The following is a 24,800-nucleotide window of genomic DNA, read 5'->3' as shown; positions in this document are numbered from 1 at the left end:
AAATTTAAACTTCAGCCGCAGCCTCATAATGGGGAACCAATGGAGGCATATACTCTTGTCAAGGACACAAGCCTTACATTATGCTAAGTGAAATAAGTCAGCCAGAGAAAGACAAATACTGTCTGATATCACTTATACGTAGAATCTAATAAATACAACCAACTTGTGAATATAACAAAAAAGAAGCAGACACAGACATAGAGAACAAACTAGGGGTTACCTGTGGGGAGAGAGAAGTGGGGAGGGGTACTATAGGGGTAGGGGATTAAGAGGTGTAAACTATTAGGTATAAAATAAGCTGCAAGGATATATTGTATAACATGGGGAATATAGCCAATATTTTATAATAACTATAAATGGAGTATAATCTTTAAAATTTGTGAATCACTATATTGTACACCTATAACCTATGTAATATTGTACAGCAACTATACTTCAATTAAAAAAAAGTTTTTTAAAAGGACACAAGCCCTAGAAAAAGGTTCGAACCCTGCTTTAATAGCCTTCTAGCTCCGTAACCTTGGGAAGATTGGTTAACTTCTCTAAGCCTCAATTTTTCATGTGCAAAATGGAGATCACAGTATGACTTATTATATAGGATCCTTAGAAGGATTAAATGGGATAATTTATATAAAGTATTTATGACCAAACTGCACTGGCGAAGGTCGGAGCTAACCTACTGTGGATACAAAAAAACCTGTTAAAAAAGGAAACTATAAGGAATTCATATTTTTTTGTTTTGCTTATTTTAATAATTATAAAAGCACTTCAGAGTCTGAGTTTTTAATCATCATCTGGGCACTTCCTTTGGAAACCAACACATGTCATTGCTCACCTTAAGAAGGAGCAAGGGTCATGTGCTTAACCTTGGCATTGTGTGTCTTTACCTACAGAGGTAAAACCCACATGTGAATTGGTGAACTTTTAGAAGTGCCGAATGAAAGAAGCACCACAAAGAAAACTGGAGTGGCCCATTAGGAAACAGAATTCCCTTCCCTTTTAACATGTCTTCAGTATCTGAAACTGAACACCCACAGAGGAATTTCAGAATATTTTATGAATACACAGTCTTTGAAAAGGGCTGCAGGTACAATAATGCACAGAAAGATTGCACAACCATCATGCTATCCTGCCTATTTATGGCATTAATAAAAGCAGCTGGGTGAATTTGAATGAGCAAAGACTACAGGCATTGGTTTGTGACTGGCACATAGTATGGGCTCAATTTTTGGAAGCTATGATGATGGTAACAACAATAACAGGTAACTGTGAAGAGGAGCCACATCTTAGGGAAACACAAAAAAATTCGGTGACACACCGTGTATCAGAACACGGATATTAAAAAACTTGCTCTTCTTACTGCCATTATTTTGATCAGGAGTGATTTTTATCTAACTATGCATAAAGCCCCAAATTAGCATAGTGTGAACTAGAGGTAATGTTCCGAAATGTTTAACAGCCTTATCACTTTTTGTGGTACCTCTGGGTTGAAAATGCAAAGGCAGACATTCACTTGTTGACAGCTTTGTGACACTGACTGCTTAATTCAACAAATTATTGATATTATTGAGCATCTACTCATCAAAATGTGCTGAGTCATCTAAGATGAGCAAGAAGCAGAAATAGCTTTCTAGCAGCTCTCAGTCTAGCAAGGGATTCAGACACAGAAACCAATAATCCAAAAAGCTAGTAGTGTCTGGATTAAAAAAGAAGCATATCTAGAACCACATGCCCATTAAACTGGGCTGCTATAGGCCCATTAAACTGGGCTGCTATAGGCCCAGAGCCACCCGGACAATGGCACGCGTGAATGCCTTGGAGGGTGACCTAGCGAGTTTAGGATCTTTATCATTTTGTTGCCTAGTTGTCAAATACAGAATGAATTACAATAGACACTTTCTTGGGAGAGCTCTGAAAGAATAAAGAATTACGTCCAAGGACAGGACATTTTATTCTTTTAGTTAAAATAGAAAGCATTTTTTGAGGGATAAATTAGGAGTTTGGGATTAACAGATACACAATACTATGTATAGAATAAACAACAAGGGCTTACTGTATATTGTATTCAATATCTTGTAACAGCCTATAATAGAAAAGAATCTGAAAAATGTTTTATATATATATATATATATATGTATATGTATATATGAATCACTTTGCTGTGCACTTGAAACTAACACAGCATTGTAAATCAACTGTACTTCAATTAAAAGTTTTAAAAGAGCATTTTCCCAATGTATGAGAGGCTGTATTTGGAGAATCATTTTTAGTGCTTCTGTATTTCAGGCAAATATGACCAATTCTCAACTACCTGGTTATCAAAACATTGCACAAACAAGAGTATCACCTATCTTTCTAAAAACCTAATGATATAGCTTAGAAAGTTTGCATGACATTTTATAGACAACTTTCATTTCTAGGTACTGGGCAAATGGACCAAGTTATTCAGGAATAAAAGGATATACAACGCTTGAGTAGATAAACCTACCTATTTGGTGCAATCCCCCCTTTGATCAGAGAGTTCACTTTCTTTTTCAGACTAGAGAAAAACCCAATCTCGCCCCACCTGTAATTTTTCCATTACGCTCTTAGAAACTTCTCGGCCCAATTCTGTACATTACATGTCATTTTGGTGATCTCTTGGGTAAGGAAATCAAACCTTATACGTTTGTGCTGTTTGGATCCCCAGGGCAGGAGGCCACAGGCCCAGTGTCCTGCCTTTGCACCCACACATGCCAGGCCCACAGACAGGCCCACACTCTGGTGGGCAATCTTGCCCGTGGAATCGGTGAGCTGATGATGAATGGCTGTGAAGGCTTTGTGATTGCTCAGGCTCTTTTGTGGGACCGGACAATGGAGGAGGACACAAGTCTGGCTCAGGAGAGCAACGGATAAAACTGCTGGGCAGGATGGCGGGCTCCTGCCGACACGGCCACTTGTTGACATTGAAAGGATTTCACAACAAGTGAGCAGAAACAGAAACGATTCTGTTCGGCAGAGCTATTAGTTGCAACGTGTGGCACCGGAGCGGTCACTCCCGATGTGTTTCCTCCCTAATGAGCTCTGAATGCCCATTAAACTGGGCTGCTATAGGCCCAGAGCCACCCGGACAATGGCATGCATGAATGCCTTCCTCTGTAGCTATTGGTTGGCCCAAGTAAGGAACAACTGGTATCACTCAGATTTAAGCGGAGTTGACAGTACAGTTAAATGATCATTAATTAGAGGTTGTGGGCAGATAAAGACTCAGAGCCATTTCTAATGACAAGATAGGTTAGCGTTAGCGTGACTCACTTGGGAGCATGACCCGGTCTGGTCCTGCCCTATTTCTTGGGCCATGTGGAGGGGTGTCCATGGGATTTTTGACAGGGTAATACAATCTGTATAAAAGTGCATTGCAGAGGACAAAAATAAAGCTTTATAAGACATAGGAAGTTTTTAAATGATTAGTAACACCTCACAAAGAGTGGTGGGGACTGAACTCAATTGTACATGAGAAAAGAACTTCATCTGGGATGTGGTGGTGAGGTGGGACGTGCAAAAGGCTTTGAGTTAGAAAGAAGGTTTGAACCCTGGCTCTTCAATTTACTTGCTGAGTGACCTTGAGCAACTTTTATAACTTACGAATCTCCATTTCTTTACCTGTAAAATGGGGATAGCCAAACTCCCAACTTCACGGGGCTATCACGAGGATTACAGGAGGAAGATTTGTCCGTTACATTGACTCACACAGATGCTGGTTATCTGCCACTTTTGCGCTACGGTCACTCTGCGTGGATATGACACATACATCAGGTAGAGTGGTCTACTAGGAAAAGCAGAGGTAAACACTGTTCTAGTGAGAGGGAACATTTAAACTTTGTCTTCCAAACATTTCACTCTGAGAGGAATGATTCAAGCTGTGTAACACCTCAGACCAGCTCAAGAGAAAAATCAATTACCCTGTAAGAGGCATTTTTCCTAATTACTCATCTCATGATAGCTTCTCCTCAGAAATGACAGCAGTAGAGCTGAGTGAAGAGCAATATTTCACAGCAGTCATTATCACCAGAAAATTAACATCTTGTTCAGAAAATAATATCCTCACGTACATGCTTGACATCAGTTCAGAAAATAACAAATATACCCAAGTACATTCTTGACATCAGTGGCCATCCTTATGCTGAGCACTCTTAAATCTCTACCTAGAACCTCATTTACACTACTGAGATCCAGATCTAGAATCCAAACTTCCCACTGAACATACCTAAATGGGTATTTCTCAAACTTAATATGTCTGTAAAAGGTAGTTTTGCTATAGAATCAACTACCTCAAAACTTAGTGGTTCAAAACAAGAGCTACTAATTTAGCTCATGATTCTGTAGGTTGGCAACTTGGACTGACCTCAGCTGGGTGGTTCTTGTATCATTGGCAGGACTCACTCATGTGTCTGTGGTCAGCTGCCTAGTAAGGTAGGGGCTGGCCGGCCCAGGATGGCCTCAGTCAAGATGGCTTGTGTCCACTGCATGTGGTCTTCTATCCTGCAGTAGGCCAGCCTGCTCACATGAGGGTTACGTGGTACCAAGAGAAAGAAGTGAAGTGTGTTCAGGGCCTCTTGATGCCTAGACTTAGAACTGGCACATCATTACTTCCTCTGCATTGTATTGGCCAATCCTAATCTTAAAGCCAGCCCAGATTCAAGGCGGGTGAGAAGAGGGATGGAATAGATTCCACCTCTTGATGGGATGAGCTGCAGAGTCTCAGTGCAAAGAAGTATGGACAGGGAAATAATTTTTGCTAATAATTCCAAACTGTCCCAAACTGAACTCATATTTCCAAATGAAACTTTCTCACCTCTGCTGTCCCCAATTTGGTTAAAGCCATCAAGGTCTACCCAAAATACTTTAGGTCACTCTGGGACATTCCAGGCTGACATTTAGTGGGTGATTCAGTTTTAATATGTCTACTTTCTTAATAAATCCCTATTCAATGCTCTCATCATCTCCATTTCAATAGACTCAGTATTAATATAGATCCTTCCCATTTTGGTCTGGGCTATTCTGATAACCCAACTAATCTCTCTGTCTCCAATATATCCTTTTGTATTAGTTTTCTATTGCTGTGTAACAAATTAGCAAAATTTTAGAATTTTAAAACAATACTTATTATATCACAGTTTCTGCAGGTTAGAAGTCCAGGTACAGGCTGGCTGGATTATCTACTCAGGGTCTCACGAGGCTGAAGTCAAGATGTTGGCTGGATTCCATTCCTCTCTGGGCCTCAGAGTCCTTTACCAAGATCATGGGGCTGTTGGCAGAATTCAGTTCCTTGCAGTTGTGGGACTGAGGTCTTCACTTCCTTTTTGGCCATCAACTGGGGGCCACTCTTGGTGCCAGAGGTACCTGCTGTTCTTGCCACAAGGCCCACTCCAGAAACATGAGAGTTGCTTTCTTCTAGGTCAGTAGGAGCACATCTCACTGACTTCTATCCTTCCTCCATCCCAGTATGCTAAGACAGAATCTTATATACAAGTTTTTTTTTTTTGAGGGGATGTGAAACACGACTGACATGTGTTTATTTTATCTTTCAACTTTGTCACCATGGAAAACTTGAAAATATGCAAAAGAAGACAGAATAATTTAGTAAACCCCAGGTGCCGATCAACTCATGTCAATCCTGTTCCACCTATCACCCCACCCTGTCTGCTGCTATATTAATTTGAAGCAAATCCCAGATATCACATCATTTAATCCATAAATATTCCAATATGTACCTCCAAAGCATAGAAAATCCAAATCATCAGAAAGAAGATATTGTGGGCAAAGTGGGTTTTTATTCCCTTTAAGATTCTGCAGAATAAAACAAGTACATTACATACAAACATAAGGTTGTATTTATTAAAAATAAATAAACGAAAAGTGATTGCAATAATTTCTAAAATCAGTGGCATTACAGATATTCAACATAATTAAAGTCTGTTGACAGTGCTCAATCCCACTTAATCAACAGCTCCCATTTCTTATGTAGCTGTTCTATACCAGGTGCTGTGCCTATATGCATCGTTTCATTTAATCTTTACAATGGTCAAATGCAGTAGGTATGATTAACTCCCTTTTTTTAGAGGAAGAAACTAAGGTAGAAGGAAGTTAGGTAGATCACAGCTAAAAAGTGGCAAAAAAACTATACTCAGATATACCTGTGTAAATGAGTTTATATGTGAGGACTTTCAGTTCTGGCAACATGGTAGACAGATCCAGTGCAAAGTCCCTTCCTGGACTAAACACACACGTATTAGATAAAATATAACATCGTTTTGTTAAACATACGTGAGTTCAAAATAAAGAAAGAGAAACTCCCAGATATCAGAATGAACAGCCAGAATAAAGACTGAACAAATGAACAAGACAGCAGTCCAGGGGGATGTCAGATTCAGACGCATATCCCAGTAGCTAGGAGTTGGGGTATTCATGTTCCCTCAGGGAAAGAACACAGAGAGGATGTGGCCTTGGGCATGCCTAAACATGCAGCGGGAGCTGAGGCATATGCATAAGGTTCTAACCCTGGTGGGGCTGCCTTGCCATGCAAGAGTGGGGGAGAAAAAAACCCCACCCACAAAGTCAAGAAAGCGGCAAGAATGTTGGTCTTTCCTTGGGGCTCTAGGCAGGACAAAAAAGCCCCCTCTTTCCCCATGAAATAATGACCCACTATATGTGAGAATCAAGAAAGGATGAGCACCTCCATAATTTCAGATATTATTATATCTGAAGGAGATTTAAAAATAGGAAATAAAAGCCTTAATTTTAAATATAGACTGAAGGGACTTCCCTGGTAGTCCAGTGGTAAAGAATCCACCTTTCAATGAAAGGGATGTGGGTTTGATCCCTGGTCTGGGAAATCAGATCCCACATGCTGCAAGGAAACTAAGCCCATGCACCACAACCACTGAGCCTGCGTGCCTCAACTAGAGAGCCCACGTGCCACAAACTATAGAGCCCATGCACGCTGGAGCCCATGCGCTATGACTAGAGAGAGAAAACCTGCACGCCACAACTAGAGAGAAGCCCACGTGCTGCAACAAACATCCCGTGTGCTGCAACTAAGACCTGACGCAGCCAAAAATAAAAATAAATAAATAAAGTATAAAAAGAAGTAAAAAAAATTAACCATAGACTGAAAACGAAAATACAATGAGGTCTGAAGGAAAACTAAATGGAACTGACTAAAATGTAACCTTAGTTAAATTAAAAACTTATCATATAAGATAATATTGATGTAGGTACTGACAGACGATTCATCTTGAAACAGATGATGTAAACTTACAGTATTAATAAATACAGTGTAATACTGTAAATATATTTTCTCTTCCTTATAATTATCTTAACAATATTTTTTCTTTAGCTTACTTTATTGTTATCATACAGCATATAATACATATAACATACAAAATACGTGTTAACTGTTATTGGTGAGGTTTCTGGTCAACAGCAGGCTATTAGTAGTTAAGTGTTGGGGGAATTGAAAGTTATATGAAAGTTTTTGAACACACAGGGAATTGGTGCTTTATTCTCTCTTTCCCCACCATCAAGCTTTAGAAGTCATATACAGGTGGCCCTTGAACAATGCAGGGGTTAGGAGCACCAATAAATAGGAACTTGTTAAACTTAAGAGTCAAAAGACAGATATCTTCATGTTGAATAAAATTATATAATCTTGCTAAGACTTTTTCTAAGAGACATTACTAAAATATAATGATAATGAAAGATTGAAAGCAATCAGGAGGAAAAGTATATACTCAGAAAATATTTACCAAAATAAAAGCAAGTGCAGCATGATTGAAGGGAAAAAGTATTATTAGGAATAATGCTAAAAGAAATAATTTATCATAAAACTATAGCAATCCTGCCCAGTAAGGACCACACCATCTAGATTCACACTGCATAAAGCAGCAACTAGATAATGACAAATTCACAAGCAAGTTAACAGTGGAGAAACTAATAGGTCAGTTAAACAGACAAAATAATTAGTAAAGTCACAGAACATTTTGAAAAACAAAATAAAAACTCTTAAATGTATATCTTACATATTGGAACCTTGCACTCTAAAATTAAAGAATAGTATTCTTTTCAAGCACACAGTGAACATTTACAAAATTAACCACACACAATGTCACAAAGCTAAAGAATCAAAGTACAGATCTGATTTTCCTTTATGACACAGGTAAGTATAAAAAACAATAATAAAGTTCTACTTAGAAACCGCTATGTCTGGAAATTAACAAGATATATTTTAAAATAATTTACTCGTTAAAATGTGTTATTGAAATTATAAAATATTTTAAATTAAATGAGAATGGAAGCATTACATTTTAAAGATTATAAGATGGAACTAGGACTTGGAGAAAATTTATGATAGTTAACACATAAATTAGAAAGGGAGAAAAATTAAAAATTAATGAGCTAAATAAATCAAAAAGTTAGGAAAAAACAACATTGTGAACCTAAAGTAAATAGAAGGAAGGAAATAATAAAGAAAACATATTAGTTAACAAAAAAAAAAGAAAGAAAAAAGAAAGAACAATGAAACCAAAGCTGTCTTATTGAAAAGACTAGTAAAATAATTCTCTAACACAAAAATAAACTCAAAATGGATTAAAGACCCAAATATAAGGCCGGACACTATAAAACTCTTAGAGGAAAACATCGGCAGAACACTCTTTGACATAAATCGCAGCAAGATCTTTTTTGACCCACCTCCTAGAGTAATGAAAATAAAAACAAAAATAAACAAATGGGACCTAATGAAACTTCAAAGCTTTTGCACAGCAAAGGAAACCATAAACAAGATGAAAAGACAACCCTCAGAATGGGAGAAAATATTTGCAAATGAAACAACTGACAACGGATTAATCTCCAAAATATACAAACAGCTCATGCAGCTCAATATCAAAAAAACAAACAAACAAACAAACAAAATGTGGGCAGAAGACCTAAATAGACATTTCTCCAAAGACGACATACAGATGGCCAAAAAACACATGAAAAAATGCTCAACATCACTAATTATTAGAGAAATGCAAATCAAAACTACAATGAGGTATCACCTCACACTGGTCAGAATGGTCATCATCAAAAAAATCTACAGACATTAAATGCTGGAGAGGGTGTGGAGAAAAGGGAACCCTCCTACACTGTTGGCGGGAATGTAAATTGGTACAGCAATTATGGAGAACAGTATGGAGGGTCCTTAAAAAACTAAAAATAGAACTACCGTATGACCCAGAAATCCCACTACTGGGCATATACCCTGAGAAAACCATAACTCAAAAAGACACATGCATCCCAATGTTCATTGCAGCACTATTTACAATAGCCAGGTCATGGAAGCACCCTAAATGTCCATCAACAGAGGAATGGATGAAGAAGATGTGGTACATACAATGGAATGTTAGCCATAAAAAGGAATGAAATTGTGCCATTTGCAGAGACATGGTTGGACCTAGAGACTGTCATACAGAGTGAAGTTAAGAAAGAAAGAGAAAAGCAAATATTGTATAATATCACTTATATGTGGAATCTAGAAGAATGGTACAGATGAACTTATTTGCAAGGCAGAAATAGAGACACAGATGTAGAGAAAACACTTATGGATACCAAGCAGGGAAGGCAGAGTGGGATGAACTGGGAGATTGGGATTGACATATACACACTACTCTATATAAAATAGATAACTAATGAGAACCTACTGTATAGCACAGGGAACTCTACTCAATGCTCTGTGGTGAACTAAATGGGGAGGAAATCCAAAAAAGAGGGGATATATGTATACCTCTACTGATTCACTTTGTTGTGCAGCAGAAGCTAACATGACATTGTAAAGCAACTATATGCCAATAAAAATTTCTCCATCATGACTAATTTTGAAAAAGAGAAGAAATAAACAAAATTGGAAGTTTAAAGGCACAAATAAGTACAGACAGAGAACATAGTTAAAAATGTAAAGTGATAAACAGCTTAATGCAAATAAATTTTTTTTAAACTACTAAAATAAACAGTAGTCTAGACAAATATAAATTACTATAATTAACTAAAAAAAAAAACCGAGAAGGCAGGAGCAGATTTATTTAGTCAGTATATAAATTTGATCTACATTCAAATTTTCCTTGTTATAAAAAAGAACTGGCCAACATAATTTTACTGGAGAGACCTGTCAAATCTTCCAGGAACAGACGATTGTTGTGCTATATACATTTTCAGAAAACAACAAAAGAAGGAAAGCTCCCTAAACCATCTCATGAGGCTAAGAATTTCTTAACAGCAAAAGCAGACAAACCAGTATCAGAAAGAAAACTTGAAAGGCACATCTTCTTCATGAGTATATATGCAAAAAATTATAAATAAAATACCAGTAAGTAGAACCCAACTCTGTGTATATGTGTGTGTGTGTGTGTGTGTGTGTGTGTGTGTGTGTGTGTTTAGATGTAGGATTTATCATAGGAGGGTAAAGATGATTTAATATTAGAAATATTTGTTAACGTAGTTTATCACATGAGCAGATTAAAGGAGAAAAAAACACATGGTCATTTGAAAAAATATACAAAATACAACGCAATCAACATTTTAAATTTCACATAGGAATTGAAAGAATCTTTCTTAATCTGATAGAAATAATATGCCTCAAATTGAAAGCAAACATTGTAATTACTGATAGAAGCATTCTCTTCAAAATCAGAAATAAATCAAGGATACCATTTATTGACTTCTATTTAGCGTTGTATAGATCGTAAGCAGTTCCAGTCCAAAAAAATGTGGATTAGCTATAGACTTAGATAAAATATTGGCAAGGCATATATTTGATAAAAGACTTACATCCAGAATATAAAAGGAACTTTTTCCAAAATATATTAGTAAATATAAATAATCTACGAATCTAAGTAACTAAGTAACTATAAGTTATCTAGTTTGTGAAAGACCCTATGGAGAAAATTATAAAAATGTGTTGAAGTACATAAGGGAACATAATCTTTGGAGAGAGAAATATGTCGTTACGGGAATACTTAATATCATAGAAATGTCAATTTTCATCTAATAAATCTATGAATTCAACGCAACTAGTCACAACCTTGACAGAGTTTTTCATGAGCTTGACAGAAAGCTAATCTTAAAATATATATAGATAAATAAAGAGTCAAGAATAATCAAGACAATTTTGAAGAAGAATTAGGAAGGGAAATCTGCCTGGTCAGATACTGAGTTATTATAGAGCCAGATTAATAAAGGCAGGGTGATATTGTAGTAGGTGTAGAGAAACAAACTAATAAAACAGAATAGACAACTCAGAAACAAGCTGACTTTGTGTGTGTGTGTGTGTGTGTGCGTGTGTGTGTTATACGTCTAGTATATGAGAGAGGTGTCATTACACATTGGTGTGGGGAATAAGAACCATTTCCTATCTGGTTCCACGACACTTGACTTGTATTATAGAAAAAAGACCAAATTAAATCTCCACCTTACACCTTTCACAAGAAAGCAATTCTACATAGGTTAAAGTTCTTGATGTGAAATGCAAAACTTTAAGATTTAGAAGAAAAAAACAAAAAAAACTTCTTTAAAATATTTGGATAAACGATATCAGAAATAAGACACAAAAGCAGTAAATGAAAAGTCTGATTATAAACGACACTACATTAAAATTTAAATATCTATATAAAAATAGGCACTATGAACAAATAAAAAGATAAGCCACAGATTTTTAAAAATGCAAATTAAAGGGCTAAAGACAATTTTAAAATAGATAAACAATTTCAATTAATTATTAAATAAATGGCAAAAAAATCCATCCCAAATCTCCAGCTCCCTGCAATGAGAAGAGGTTATGAGTAAGTAATTCACAGAGAGGAAGTAAAAACCCCAATAATATCACCAGTAGCAATCAGAAAAATTCAATAAAGTAACAGTGAGAGAGTATAAACACTTCCAGTTTGTAAAACTAAAAAGCCTAATGGTGTCAGATATTTGATAGTGTCCAATATAGGGTTTTGATGCTGGAATCAGGATCTCCCAGTCTGCTACAACCTCTTTGGAGAGTAATAACACACATGTCCATTAATAAAGGATACATGAATATACACGAATAGAGGATACATGAAGATACCACCATGAAGTACTATAGAGCAGAGAAACAAATGTAAACAATTTACAAGTATCAACATGATCAAAACTAAAAAAAAATTTGGACCCTCCTGTCCTAGCCTCTCTGTGGTTATCCAGTGTCCCTAAACTGAAGTCATATTGAATCATGAGTGATAGTGCGTTACTACTTCTGAAGCCCCTGCACCTTTGAAGAATTTCATAGAAACAAACAGGCAGTGTTTAGCAGCTCCCACAAAAAAAAAAAAAAAAACATTTCGTGGGATTTCAGGAACAGCACCCAAGAAAAGAAGATGTTTTGGGGTTGATATCTCTCCAGCAATTCTCTAACCACACTAATTTAAACAACCCAATTATCTTACATGCAAATACTTTGCCCAGCCTCGAGCATGAAGTAGGAACTTAATTTATATTCCCTCCCCTTAAAGTCTTGGTTCAGAACACTTGGTAATGTCTGAAGACATTTTCGGTTGTCACAATGTAAGGAGGTGCTCCGGGAAGCTAGTGGATAGAGGTCAGTGATGTTGCTAAACATCCTACAATGCACAGACCATCCTCTCTCCCTCCCCCACGCCAACAAAGAAATATCTGGCCCAAGTGCCAATAGTGTTGAGGCTGAGACCTTGGTTTAAAGTGAGTTGGAAAACTTAGGCAGAACACTCCATGACATAAATCACAGCAAGATCCTTTTTGACCCACCTTCTAGAGAAATGGAAATAAAAACAAAAATAAACAAATGGGACCTAATGAAACTTCAAAGCTTTTGCACAGCAAAGGAAACCATAAACAAGACCAAAAGACAACCCTCAGAATGCGAGAAAATATTTGCAAATGAAGCAACTGACAAAGGATCAATTTCCAAAATTTACAAGCAGCTCATGCAGCTCAATAACAAAAAAACAAACAACCCAATCCAAAAATGGGCAGAAGACCTAAATAGACATTTCTCCAAAGAAGATATACAGATTGCCAACAAATACATGAAAGAATGCTCAACATCATTAATCATTAGAGAAATGCAAATCAAAACTACAATGAAATATCATCTCACACTGGTCAGAATGGCCATCATCAAAAAATCTAGAAACAATAAATGCTGGAGAGGGTGTGGAGAAAAGGGAACACTCTTGCACTGCTGGTGGGAAGGTAAACTGATACAGCCACTATGGAGAACAGTATGGAGGTTCCTTAAAAAACTACAAATAGAACTACTATATGACACAGCAATCCCACTACTGGGCATATACCCTGAGAAAACCATAATTCAAAAAGAGTCATGTACCAAAATGTTCATTGCAGCTCTATTTACAATAGCCAGGAGATGGAAGCAACCTAAGTGTCCATCATCGGATGAATGGATAAAGAAGATGTGGCACATATATACAATGGAATATTACTCAGCCATAAAAAGAAATGAAACTGAGTTATTTGTAGTGAGGTGGATGGACCTAGAGTCTGTCATACAGAGTGAAGTAAGTCAAAAAGAGAAAGACAAATACCGTATGCTAACACATATATATGGAATCTAAGAAAGAAAAAAAAGATGTCATGAAGAACCTAGGGGTAAGACGGGAATAAAGACACAGACCTACTAGAGAATGGACTTGAGGATATGGGGAGGGGGAAGGGTAAGCTATGACAAAGCGAGAGAGCGGCATGGACATATATACACTACCAAACGTAAAATAGATAGCTAGTGGGAAGCAGCCGCATAGCACAGGGAGATCAGCTCAGTGCTTTGTGACCACGTAGAGGGGTGGGATAGGGAGGGTGGGAGGGAGGGAGACGCAAGAGGGAAGAGATATGGGAACATATGTATATGTATAACTGATTCACTTTGTTATAAAGCAGAAACTAACACACCATTGTAAAGCAATTATACTGCAATAAAGATGTTAAAAATAAATAAATAAATAAAGTGAGTTGAAGTTTCATGCTGAAGATGTGGAATAGGCTATTGCTTTTCAAATGAAACTAACTGGCTTTTCCTAGATGCTATAGCATCCTTCAAATATGTCTCATTTTGGGAACAGTAACAGAGTCTGGGGCATGAAAATACCAATTCCACCCAGACTATACCTTTATTTATTAAATGTCTCGTTTCAGCAAATGAGGCCATTTATATGAATGCCACAATACATTCAACAGTTCACATTTTCTTGTCAAACCACAGTTTTTCTTTAAATTGTCTTTAAAACCATGATTAGTCATTGTTCTACTAGTAGAAAAAACAGGTGTTTTCCATTTTTGTTCAAATATTCTAATAAGGTAGAAGATATCCAATTGTAAAGGTTTGAATTGTTCAAATAAAACTTTGCATTTTACATTTTAAAGAAAGATGAATTTTAAAGCTGGAGGAGAAAGCCAATTGGAGCTGCCGCCCTTTGTAGGGAAGTGTGGCTTAGGAATCAGAAGGCTCGTCTTTTAATCTGGTGGTTCTCAAAGTGGGGTCATTGGCGCAGTAGCGGCATCCAGCAACACCTGGGAATTTGTGAGACATGCGAGTTCTAGGGCCTCGCATGTCACACATTGTGGAGTTGGGGCCCAGCAAACAACCTCTCCATGTAGCACTGATGCACACTCAGGTGTGAGAAACACGGATCTGAACTCTTCCACTTCCTACTGGTATCTCTTGGGCAAGTCAGTTACTTTCTCTGACCCTCAGTTTCTTTGTGTATTTGCCTCCCTGGATGAAAACAAAAGGAGACTTGGATACGAAGGCATTTTATCAACTGCAAAGCATGATGTTAATATTACGAATCTGGGACAAATCAGAATCAATGCTGTTGAGGACAGAAGGTCTGGACCTCACTTACAAACGTGTCCTTGGCTGTTTTTTGTCCATTATCCCCAAAGCAGAGATGTCCACCCCTGGGACAAGTCACTCAGGCCATTTATCAATCAGATAGAGGTTTGCAGAAATGACCCTATGTTTACCAGGGTAAGCAAGAAAATTTACAGGGTAAGTTATACTTATTTTTCTACAAGTACAGGGTAAACCATGCAGAAAAGGAACCCCAAAACATTTAACGAGTGCGTCCTGGCATAATTGTATCCCAATGTACTTGGGGTCCTTGTTGATAACAAATTGTACACTGAACTGCAGTCTCACCGATAAAGTCTAAGAACTAAAAACACACTGTGGAAATGGTATTTGGTTCTGGGTGGTCACAAAAAAGGAATGAAATCTTTACATTAATATCTAAATTAATGCTTTCTAAATTAATCTCTCACAGTCTCATTTCCTTTTTCATTATAAAGATCCCATAGCACCAAATAATCTCAGAATAACACAAGTTGTGGAATCTCTTCTAGATTCCTCAATGGCCATTGGATTACTTTTTGATTATGACTATAAAATAATCTGGAGCTCTTTCAGTATCCTAATCAAGGTTCCAACGTGATATGATGAGTATCTGCCCCTCCCCCATCCCAAGTACAGCTTAGCAAAGCCTCTATTTACTGGAAGTTAAGAGATCGAAGCTATTTTATTTCCTTTATCTCATAAAGTCAAAAGAGCATCCTAGAAAATTGTATGGGCACCAAAGGAAAATCAGTGTAGATGTTATTTTAATTTAGAGCATGTCAAGAAGTTAGTCACTTATTCACAGCTGATTCTGGTCTTGGTACCCATCTGTAAAGGCACAATCATGTTACTCACCTTCGAGAATTGTTTGGATAATTTAATGAGAAAGTAAGATGTTTCGGTAATGTAAAAATTTAATGCACACAGTTTAGTGCTCACTAAGAACATATATTTGTCCCCAAAAGTTAGTTCAAAGACCCAGGCTTGCTTTGGGGAATGTATAAGGGCCCCTCCCAATTCTACCCTCAGCATTTGAGTTTTCTTGATAAACATGACTGAATTCACTCATGGAAATCATCAATACAGGGACACGTTTTACAGAAACTATCGCTTTTTGGTCTAGCTGTCTACGTAGGTAGAACACGAATAGGATTTCAGTCATGGGGTGCTCTGGACTTGGAGTTTGGGTTCTAAAAGAACATTTGTGAAGCAATGGATCAATATGTGAACATATCATTGCCCCTGCTGATAAGGAGAGTTAAACAGAGTAGATTTTTACTGCCAAAATGGGGTGCTGATAAAGGTGTCCTTCACCTCCTGATGACATTTAAATTTGGGGTGATAAGGTGCCTGCTGTAGTCAATATGTCATAGTGACCTTCCACCAAGACCAGCTGTGCCATTACATTGTGGGCATGGTGACCTGCCCTCCACAGCCTCAGCCCCAACCCCTACCACCGGCAAGTATTATTAATAAAAATAATGATGAGACACTGAGCATGCACCCTGTGCCAGCGAAGTTCTCTCATTAGTTCAACAAGCAAGCATTTGCTGCGTGGAGCCGCTGGGTAACACCCTGCGGATTCAACAGTACACATGACAAAACCAGTCCCCTCCATCGCTGAGCTCCCCATTAGGTTCTTTCTGTACTTACTAGTCTTCACTACAGGAAAGATACTTTTATCCTCATTTCACAGATTAGAATAATGAGGTTCAGAGAGTTTAAGTAACTCAGAGACTGGGGTCAAATCCAGATTTGCCTAATTCTTAACCCCATCTTATTTTCAAAATGCCATATAATCTCCAACTATTTTAGTGTTTAGCCCTTATTGTCAGGAGAACTATAAACTCTAAATACTATTTCAGTGGAGCGGTTACAGATCCAGAATAACTCTTTGCACTTAATTTTGCTTAAACCATGTCTCAGGGTTGCAACAATGGTTGCCATCCACATACAGGTTACTTATTCCTTAGTATGTTGATTCTTTGCTTACATTTTCTTTTTTTACCCCCTATGCATTATATTTATTTCCAAATTGTTATAAAATGTTAAGAAACAGAAATCTATAAATGACAACGTAAAATGAGATAAACTATATTTTTTAAACTAACATTTCTATTGCATGCACCGTATGTTGTATACTTGCCCAGTACGTTACACAAATTGACTCATTTAATCCTCACAACAGCCCTCCGAGGTTGGTATTATTATTAATTCTCATTTTAAAGATGGGGAAACTGAGGGCTTCCCTGGTGGCGCAGTGGTTGAGAGTCCGCCTGCCTTTTCAGGGGACGCGGGTTCGTGCCTCTGTCCGGGAAGATCCCACATGCCGCGGAGCGGCTGGGCCCGTGAGCCGCTGGGTCTGCGCGTCCGGAGCCTGTGGCCGCTGGGTCTGCCGCTGGGTCTGCGCGTCCGGAGCCTGTGCTCCGCAATGGGAGAGGCCACAACAGTGAGGGGACCGCGTACAGCAAAAAAAAAAAAAAAAAGGGGGAAACTGAGTCATGAGGTATGTACTTTGTTTACGTTTTCTTGTTCAACCCTCATGACGATCCAAGGAGGCAAGTGTTCTTCCCTGTTATCATCCCCACGTGCAGGGGAGGAAACCAAGACCTCAGAGTTAAGTAACCGGAACAGCGGGCCTTCCAACCTAGCTTGCTAAATTTGGGCACAGGACTCGCCTTCGACTCTGAGTGGTTGTGGGAGCAGTGGCACACGGCCCCCACGAGAGTGATGCAAGTGCATGGCTATGCCTGCTGCATGAATACCAGACCTCTGATATTCTCTGTCACTGCAGCCATTTCTCTCCTTTAAAAACTGGCTATTTCTGGTTAATACTGAGAGTAGCCCATTTATATTGACCTAAAGGTCATCTGGTCTTTAAGATGGGTTTGTACGTATGTGGTTGATAATGACTGTTTTAATATTTTAAGAATCATCGCCAAATGGATAGAAGAGAAGTTGTAATAGTACAAAAGGTCTAATTTAATTCTCCGGGAGTCTATTTATAGAAAGATTCCGGGATGTTGTTTGTTTCCTTGTGGGCTGTTCTATGAAGGCAACCTGGGTAGAGCTCGGATCGACAGATGAAAACCCTGACTCCTCAGCTTATTGGCCCCATAGTCTTGGAAAACTTAAGGTTCAGGTTCCTTCTCTATCAGATGAAGCTCAAATAGCTTCTTTCTATTATTACCATAAAGATTAAAATACATTATTTATAAATGCTTTATACGTTATAAATCAGAAAGGAAAGTGAAGAATTAAATACTTTGGTATCCTAAAATGTTTAATTTGGGGGCATAAATTTATGACGGTAAAGTGCTAGTGTTTTCATAACTCCAGAGTTCATTTCCTAGCTGTTTAATCTTGGGCAGGTTCCTTAACCTCTCTAAATGTCATTAGCAATTCCTGTTATTAAAACAGGCTTAACAACAGCACCTACCTCAGTGGTCACTGTGATCATTAAATAATACATGAAGCATAAGGCCTGGTGTGTGATAACCACTCAGTAAATATTGGTTATCAGCTATGAACATAGTTTCCTTTCCCATTTTTTTGTGCCACTGAGGTGCAGCCGAGGCACTAAATGTGGTTGTTCATCTATGGCCCTGAGCCTGGGGCAAGAGCCTAGGGCACAGACTGTGGTGGCAGAGAGAAGTGTGGAGGTAACTGGCCAGTAAGTGATGAGGAATCACGATCTGATGGATCTGAATAACTCTTCAGAGAATGCAATCAATGTTCATGTCTCTCCGGTCAGCTCTACACTCCATGAGGGCAGGGACCATTGTCTGACTTCTCTACTATTTGTGCAAATTGTATTCCCAGCACCTAGTCCAACACATGGAATACAGAAGACATTTAACAAATATTAGCTGGAAAGATAAACAAATTGAGCTGAAGGGAATGACCCCATACATGAGTGTGTGGATGTACATACATGGCATCACCATTTCTGATCTTTCACCCCCAAGCCAAGCGCTACCCTTCATAATAGGAAGAGGGAGGCAATAGATTTTTCCAGCTCGATCCCAACTTGCGCTTTGACCTTGCTGTTAGCTAAAGACCCTTGGTGTGGTGGTACAACCTTGGGCTATTTCTGCTTCTGGGGAAATTAGCCATTGGCCACCTCACTCAATTATCAACTGGGGAGACCCAACAGCTCTAGAGGTCTGAGGAGAGGGAGGGCAGGCAAGGACAAAAGACACAGAAGAGTCATTTCCTATGTTTCTGGGAAACACATGCTTCATTTATAAAACCATCCTTTGTGTAGCTCCTCGGATGCCCTGGTCACTGTACCATGCATCGGAGACAGAGATGTGAGTAAGTAAAGCTGGAAAGCTGAGTGCAAGGGACAGGGGCACATTTCTGGGACAATGTGATAAGTGCAATAATAGAAGCCCGTTTCAGACATAATTAGGAACACTGAGGAGCGGGGGCTGATTCTGCATGCGAGCACTGTGAAAGCCCTCATGGAGGAGGGGTACTCGAGCTGGGTCTCGAAGAGTCAATCTGTGGGATGAATAAGTAGAAAGAACATATACTAGGTTCATCATTTCCAGAAGGATGTGATGAACAATTAGTGTAGAAAGTGATCAAGCACATTCTGGAAGTGAGAATATTTGAATCATCAGAGCAAGAGTGAGAAAGAGAAGGGGTCCCAGTGCCTTGATACACCAGTTGTTTGAATTAAGGCACATAATTTCATTTCTCCATGCCTCAGATTTCTCATCAATAAAACGGGGATAAAAAAAATACCAACATCATGGTCATTTGTGAAAATTAAATAAGTTATATGACAGCTATTCCTATGCTGTTATTATTACTATAATATTTATATGATTACTATAACTATTATTATAATAATAATCATTAATAGTATTATAATGATTGTATTAGCATTATTATAACTATAATTTTTTATTATAAAATAATAATTATTATAATAGAATTATTATTAAATTGCTTCTTAGAAGAAACCTAGATTTGAAGAAAGTAGTAGTAGAATGTTCATGGATTGACAGAGGGAATGGATAAAGGTTTCTCGGCATAAGTAATTGTACATCAAAAGCTTCAGTCAATATAAATGCTCCAAAAGTCAGTGGATTAAATACTTTGTGCTATGGTTAATATCATGAACTTCTGGGGACACCAAATCTGGCCAAAAACTTAAGTCAATTAAAGTGGGTAGAGACTCAGATTTGTTTAAGTACTGCTTTCAAATAATTTCCAAGATGTTCTATCTGTAATGGAGTGGAAGTTTAAAAATAGAGTAGAAGTCCATCAAAATAATGCAAGTGGAATATGTCATCTATTATATTTAGGCAAAGATCATAACCAATTAATCTTCAAGGAAGTGAAAATAACATACTCTTGAACTTAATTATGCAAAAGAAAGTTTAATTCTAATTTCAGAAATGGCTGAAGGTGGTTCTTTACCATAGAGGGAAGAAAAATTAATCTACGAGAGGACTGAGAGTTGACGTGGCCCTGGTCAGCCAGGTGAATGAAAACTTTCCCTTTGGAATGCTGCAGTGATGTCTCAAGAAGAACACCATTCAAAGGAATGTTGTGTCCCTGGAGATCCCATAATATCCGAGAACACTGAGCTGCATCTAATAAGGGATGTCCTTAGTCTGCAGGACTTCTGTGCCATGTGGCCGGGGGGAACAGACAGACCAGGTGGGCAGGCAGGGAGGAGAGAAAGGTGGCTCTGGGATTTGACTCAGTGGGCCAGGGTTGGCAGGCTGCCCCAGCAAGCATGCTGCCATTTCCCATGGACCCAAAAGAAGTCAGATCCTTAGGTATTTCTCGAGTGTGAAGTCTGATTCAAATGCCCCAGGTGTTCAAGAATTGCTACTCCCCAAGGGTTCGGATTTGACTCTTACTGGGTGAAAAGATTAGCCCCTCTAGTTTTTCTGACTCTGATATCTACATGACTATATTTTGTAGCCCAAGTCATCTGTATTTCAACTCTGTGGGAAACTAGTAACACAAGCACTTTAACATTTGTATAGGGAAATTTAGATGGAAATTACCTTACCTAACAGAGGTGGGAAAGATTTCTGTGTTTTTGAGAAAACATGTGAACTGGCCGTTAAAGGTGTAGTTTCAAAGTGAGTGGACAAGTGAGGAAATTTTAGAACCTTTTTAGGTTGGACAAACCATCTACTTGACGGATTCTGGTTTTCTGTTATCTGAAAAATGGCCTTAATCCTTTACTTCATTTTGTATGTGTACGTATAGCCCTAGTGTCGGCTCAAGGTGGCCATGGTATTATACACAAAAGTTATTGTAATTTTTTGCCGTGAAATTCTGTGAAAGGAGCCAAGTATGGGTCAGGCTGGAGGAAGAACCATGGCCACAGTTTGAAATGCTTGGAATTCTCAAGCGGGTGAGCCAAGGGGGTACAAACAACTTTGCTTTTTCATCCTGCCAGCTCTTCCTTCTGTCTGTTTCCATTCGTGACCACTAACCCCTTGTTAACAAGGAACAGGCGGTGACGTGTGGAGAGTTCACAGTAAATGCATTTCAGAGTTCACGAGAAAGTAGAACCAGCATGCCTGACACGCAGAGCACTGGGCTTTTTGTGTCCATCAGGGCATTTTGGGGATCTGGGAGGGAAATTTAGGGCAAGGTTTCAGTCACCATTTTTACTCGTTCATTCATTCACGGATTCAACAAATATTTTTATCGAGCAGCTACTATGTGCCAAGCACTATGAAGCTTCTGGGAACTCAGGAGTAGACCAGAATACAAGGTCACTGGGAATATAGGAGAAGGCACGACAGACGGTAAAAATATATATAAATATAAAAGTAAAATGTAGAAAATGTTGGATGGTGATAAGTTCTATGAAAAGAAGTAATCAGAAAAGGGAGATAGAGAGTGTGGGTAGTGGGTTGCAAGTTTTAATGGGGCTATGAGGAACACCGTTACTGATAAGGCAACATTTGACAAAAACCCTGGAGGACATAAGAGAGCCAGCTGTGTGGCAATCTTAGGGATGCATGTTCAGGAAGGGGGAGCACGAGGCCAAGGCTCTGAGTTGGTAGCCTGTCTGGTAGGGTGAGGACGAACAAGAAAGTCTAGCCCAGAGTGAGAAAGTGAGGACATGGGTCCTGAGAAGAAGCTGTGACAGCCCAGATCGCGAAGGCTCTTCTAGGCCGATCTGAGGACCTTGGCTTTTTACTGTGAGTGAGACGGGAAGCCACTGGATGGAGTGGGCAGAGGAGTGCTGTGGGTTGCCCTGCATCCTCCCTGGATCAATCTGACTGCTGTGTGGAGAGTACACCGAAGAGGGGAAGGGTGGGGCGTCAAGAGCAGTGAAGAAACGACTGCGAGAGCCCAGGTAAGAGACGATGGTGGTTTGAATCAAGCTGTTAGCGGTGAACTGGTGGGAAGTGCTCAAATTCTGGGTATGTTTCATCAGAAATGTTGTTCACGGGGGTTTGGGTGGAGACTGACGCATATCGGGAGTTCCAGTCTGGGAGTTTGCAGGAACTCCGTCACAGTCTGTGTGGGCCAGCACCTGCTCCGTGACGCTGGTGGGCCCCAGCCATCCTCGATGGAGGAGGTTACCTGAGGGCAAGTTCAGCCAGCTGGCAAATGTGTGCAGACAGGTAATTGTGAGCAGGGAGTGCAGAAGGTTTCAGTGTTGCTCGGATCCTCCAGCTGACTGGGTCAGACAGCAGGCAGCCAGTTTGGGCAGGTGGCAGGAAGTCAGTCCCCAGGATAATCCTGAGGTGACCCTGGGCACGGCTGCCCCAGCTCTGGGTCAGAGACGGTGTCTGATTTGAAAGAATAGGCAAGAGATATGACCTGAGGAATGAGACTCCCACCACCTATCCCAAAGCAATAATTAAGGAGTTTGAGGAAGAATTCGTATAGGAGCGAAAAAAAAAATTATCCTGTTTAATGCACTGGAACTATTTCCTGATACGGTAGCCATTAGCCACATGTGGCTATGGGGCATTTGAAAAGTGGCTGATCTGAATTGAGATGTGCTGAAGGAGTTTAAAGGTCTAGGACAACAGCAAGAAGATAAAATATCATTTTGAAAAACTTTCATATTGGTTATATGCTGAAATGATAACAGTGGATAAACTGAAAATAAATATATGAAAACATTATTAAAATGAATCTCACCTGATTCTTTTCAATTTTTAAAACAGTAACTGTTAGAACATTTAAAATTATACTCATGGCTACCATTCATGTCTCACATTATATGCCTACTGGGCAGAGCTGCTCTCGAGTGTGCAAAACACTTTTACAGGTATCAAGTCATGCAGTACTTCAAGGTAAGTGCCAATTTGTCTCTGCTTTACTTGAAGAAGCCAAGGTTCAGAAAATACTTGCCAAAGGATACCCAGCCAGTGGTTGGAACTCTTGGGCTTTCAGCCACGATAGGAAGACTATGTATCAAGAATGGAAGCAGAGCAAATTAACTGATATTCAAAAAAAATGGATACCCATTACTTGGTGAAAGGCTAATAGATGACAGAGGAAGCTGAATTCCTCTTTCACTTGTTTCCATATTGTATATCAGGAAGCATGGCTTTTGTACCAGAAGTGGTTGGCCAATTACCATTAACAGGCAATTGACAACTGATGAGGACCTCTGGGTCAGATGGCAATGTGTTCACGAGTGATCACTTCCATCGTTCCCAATTCCCATTGAAACCACCTACACGATATAGAAATAAAGGTGGGGGAGACTTGGAAACTAAAGAAAGAATGTCTTTAGTTAATTCTAAAGAAGAATGTCATCACTATTCCAGAAACATGGACAGATTTTTGCCATAAATGGTGTATGAGAGAGCGTGTTGGACGGAGACATTGTCAACTCCTGATCCTTCATCCTAAACAGCACCTTAGGATGTACTGAAAGAGGCCTTGGTATAAGTCCCTGACTCAGAGTTACTGGGCTGGAAATGGAGAGCACACAGCCTGGGCTCTCTCTTCACTGCAATGAACATATGAGGAAGAAGCTAGCATCTCTGGGTCAACCTTCAGAGTTTATGTCTTTATTAAGGCAGTGACAGTAATTGACTACAGCAGGGCAGGAGCTGTTTCCTGGCTGGGGTAGCAGCACATGGAAGAAGTCTACGCAACACTGCTACCTGCATCTGCCCCAGGAGATTGGATAAAAATAAAAGGCAGGCTCTGATAGGACAAACCTCGCAGAGATGGTTGGTTTATTGAAAGCAGAAAAGAAATGGCGCCATGACCACCTGCTGGGAGACCCACTGCTCCGGCCTTTTCCCTGTCCTCTCTAGAAAGAACCCGGAAAAGATGAATGCCCACCCTTGATTTAAAACAATCGAGAAAAGCCCACATTGTAACTAGGAATGGGTAACTTCTTAATATAATAAAGTTATCTATCCGGAGAGTCATAATAATCACACCTAGTGGTTAAATGTTAGTTTCACATCTATTAACATCAGGAACAATGTCCATTATGAGAGCTAAATACTATCAGCATCTTTCTGGAAGTCATAATCAATGTAATGGTTCAAGAACAGGAAGGCAGGTTAAATACTAGAAAGGAAGATGCAAACTTATTGCCATTTATAGATGTTATAGAAAAATCCATGACATTAATTGAAAAAAATAAACAGAGAAAGAGAAAAAGGACTAAGAAAGGTGATCAAAAATGCCATCTCCTATTAGTTTCCCATAAAACAGTTATTTTTTTTTCTGAAAGATTCCTTTCATAACACTACCAAATGTGAAATAACTGAAAATAAACGTATAAGAATTTTTTTCTGGACTTGGGGGTCCAGTGGTTAGGACTTGGCACTCTCACTGCCTTGGTCCCGGGTTCAATTCCTGGTCGGGGAACTACAATCCACAAGCTGCATGCAGTAGT

Source organism: Tursiops truncatus, chromosome 11 (assembly GCF_011762595.2).
Source record: "Tursiops truncatus isolate mTurTru1 chromosome 11, mTurTru1.mat.Y, whole genome shotgun sequence".
In the NCBI taxonomy this organism is placed as follows: Eukaryota; Metazoa; Chordata; class Mammalia; order Artiodactyla; family Delphinidae; genus Tursiops; species Tursiops truncatus.
This window is presented reverse-complemented; position numbering follows the sequence as displayed.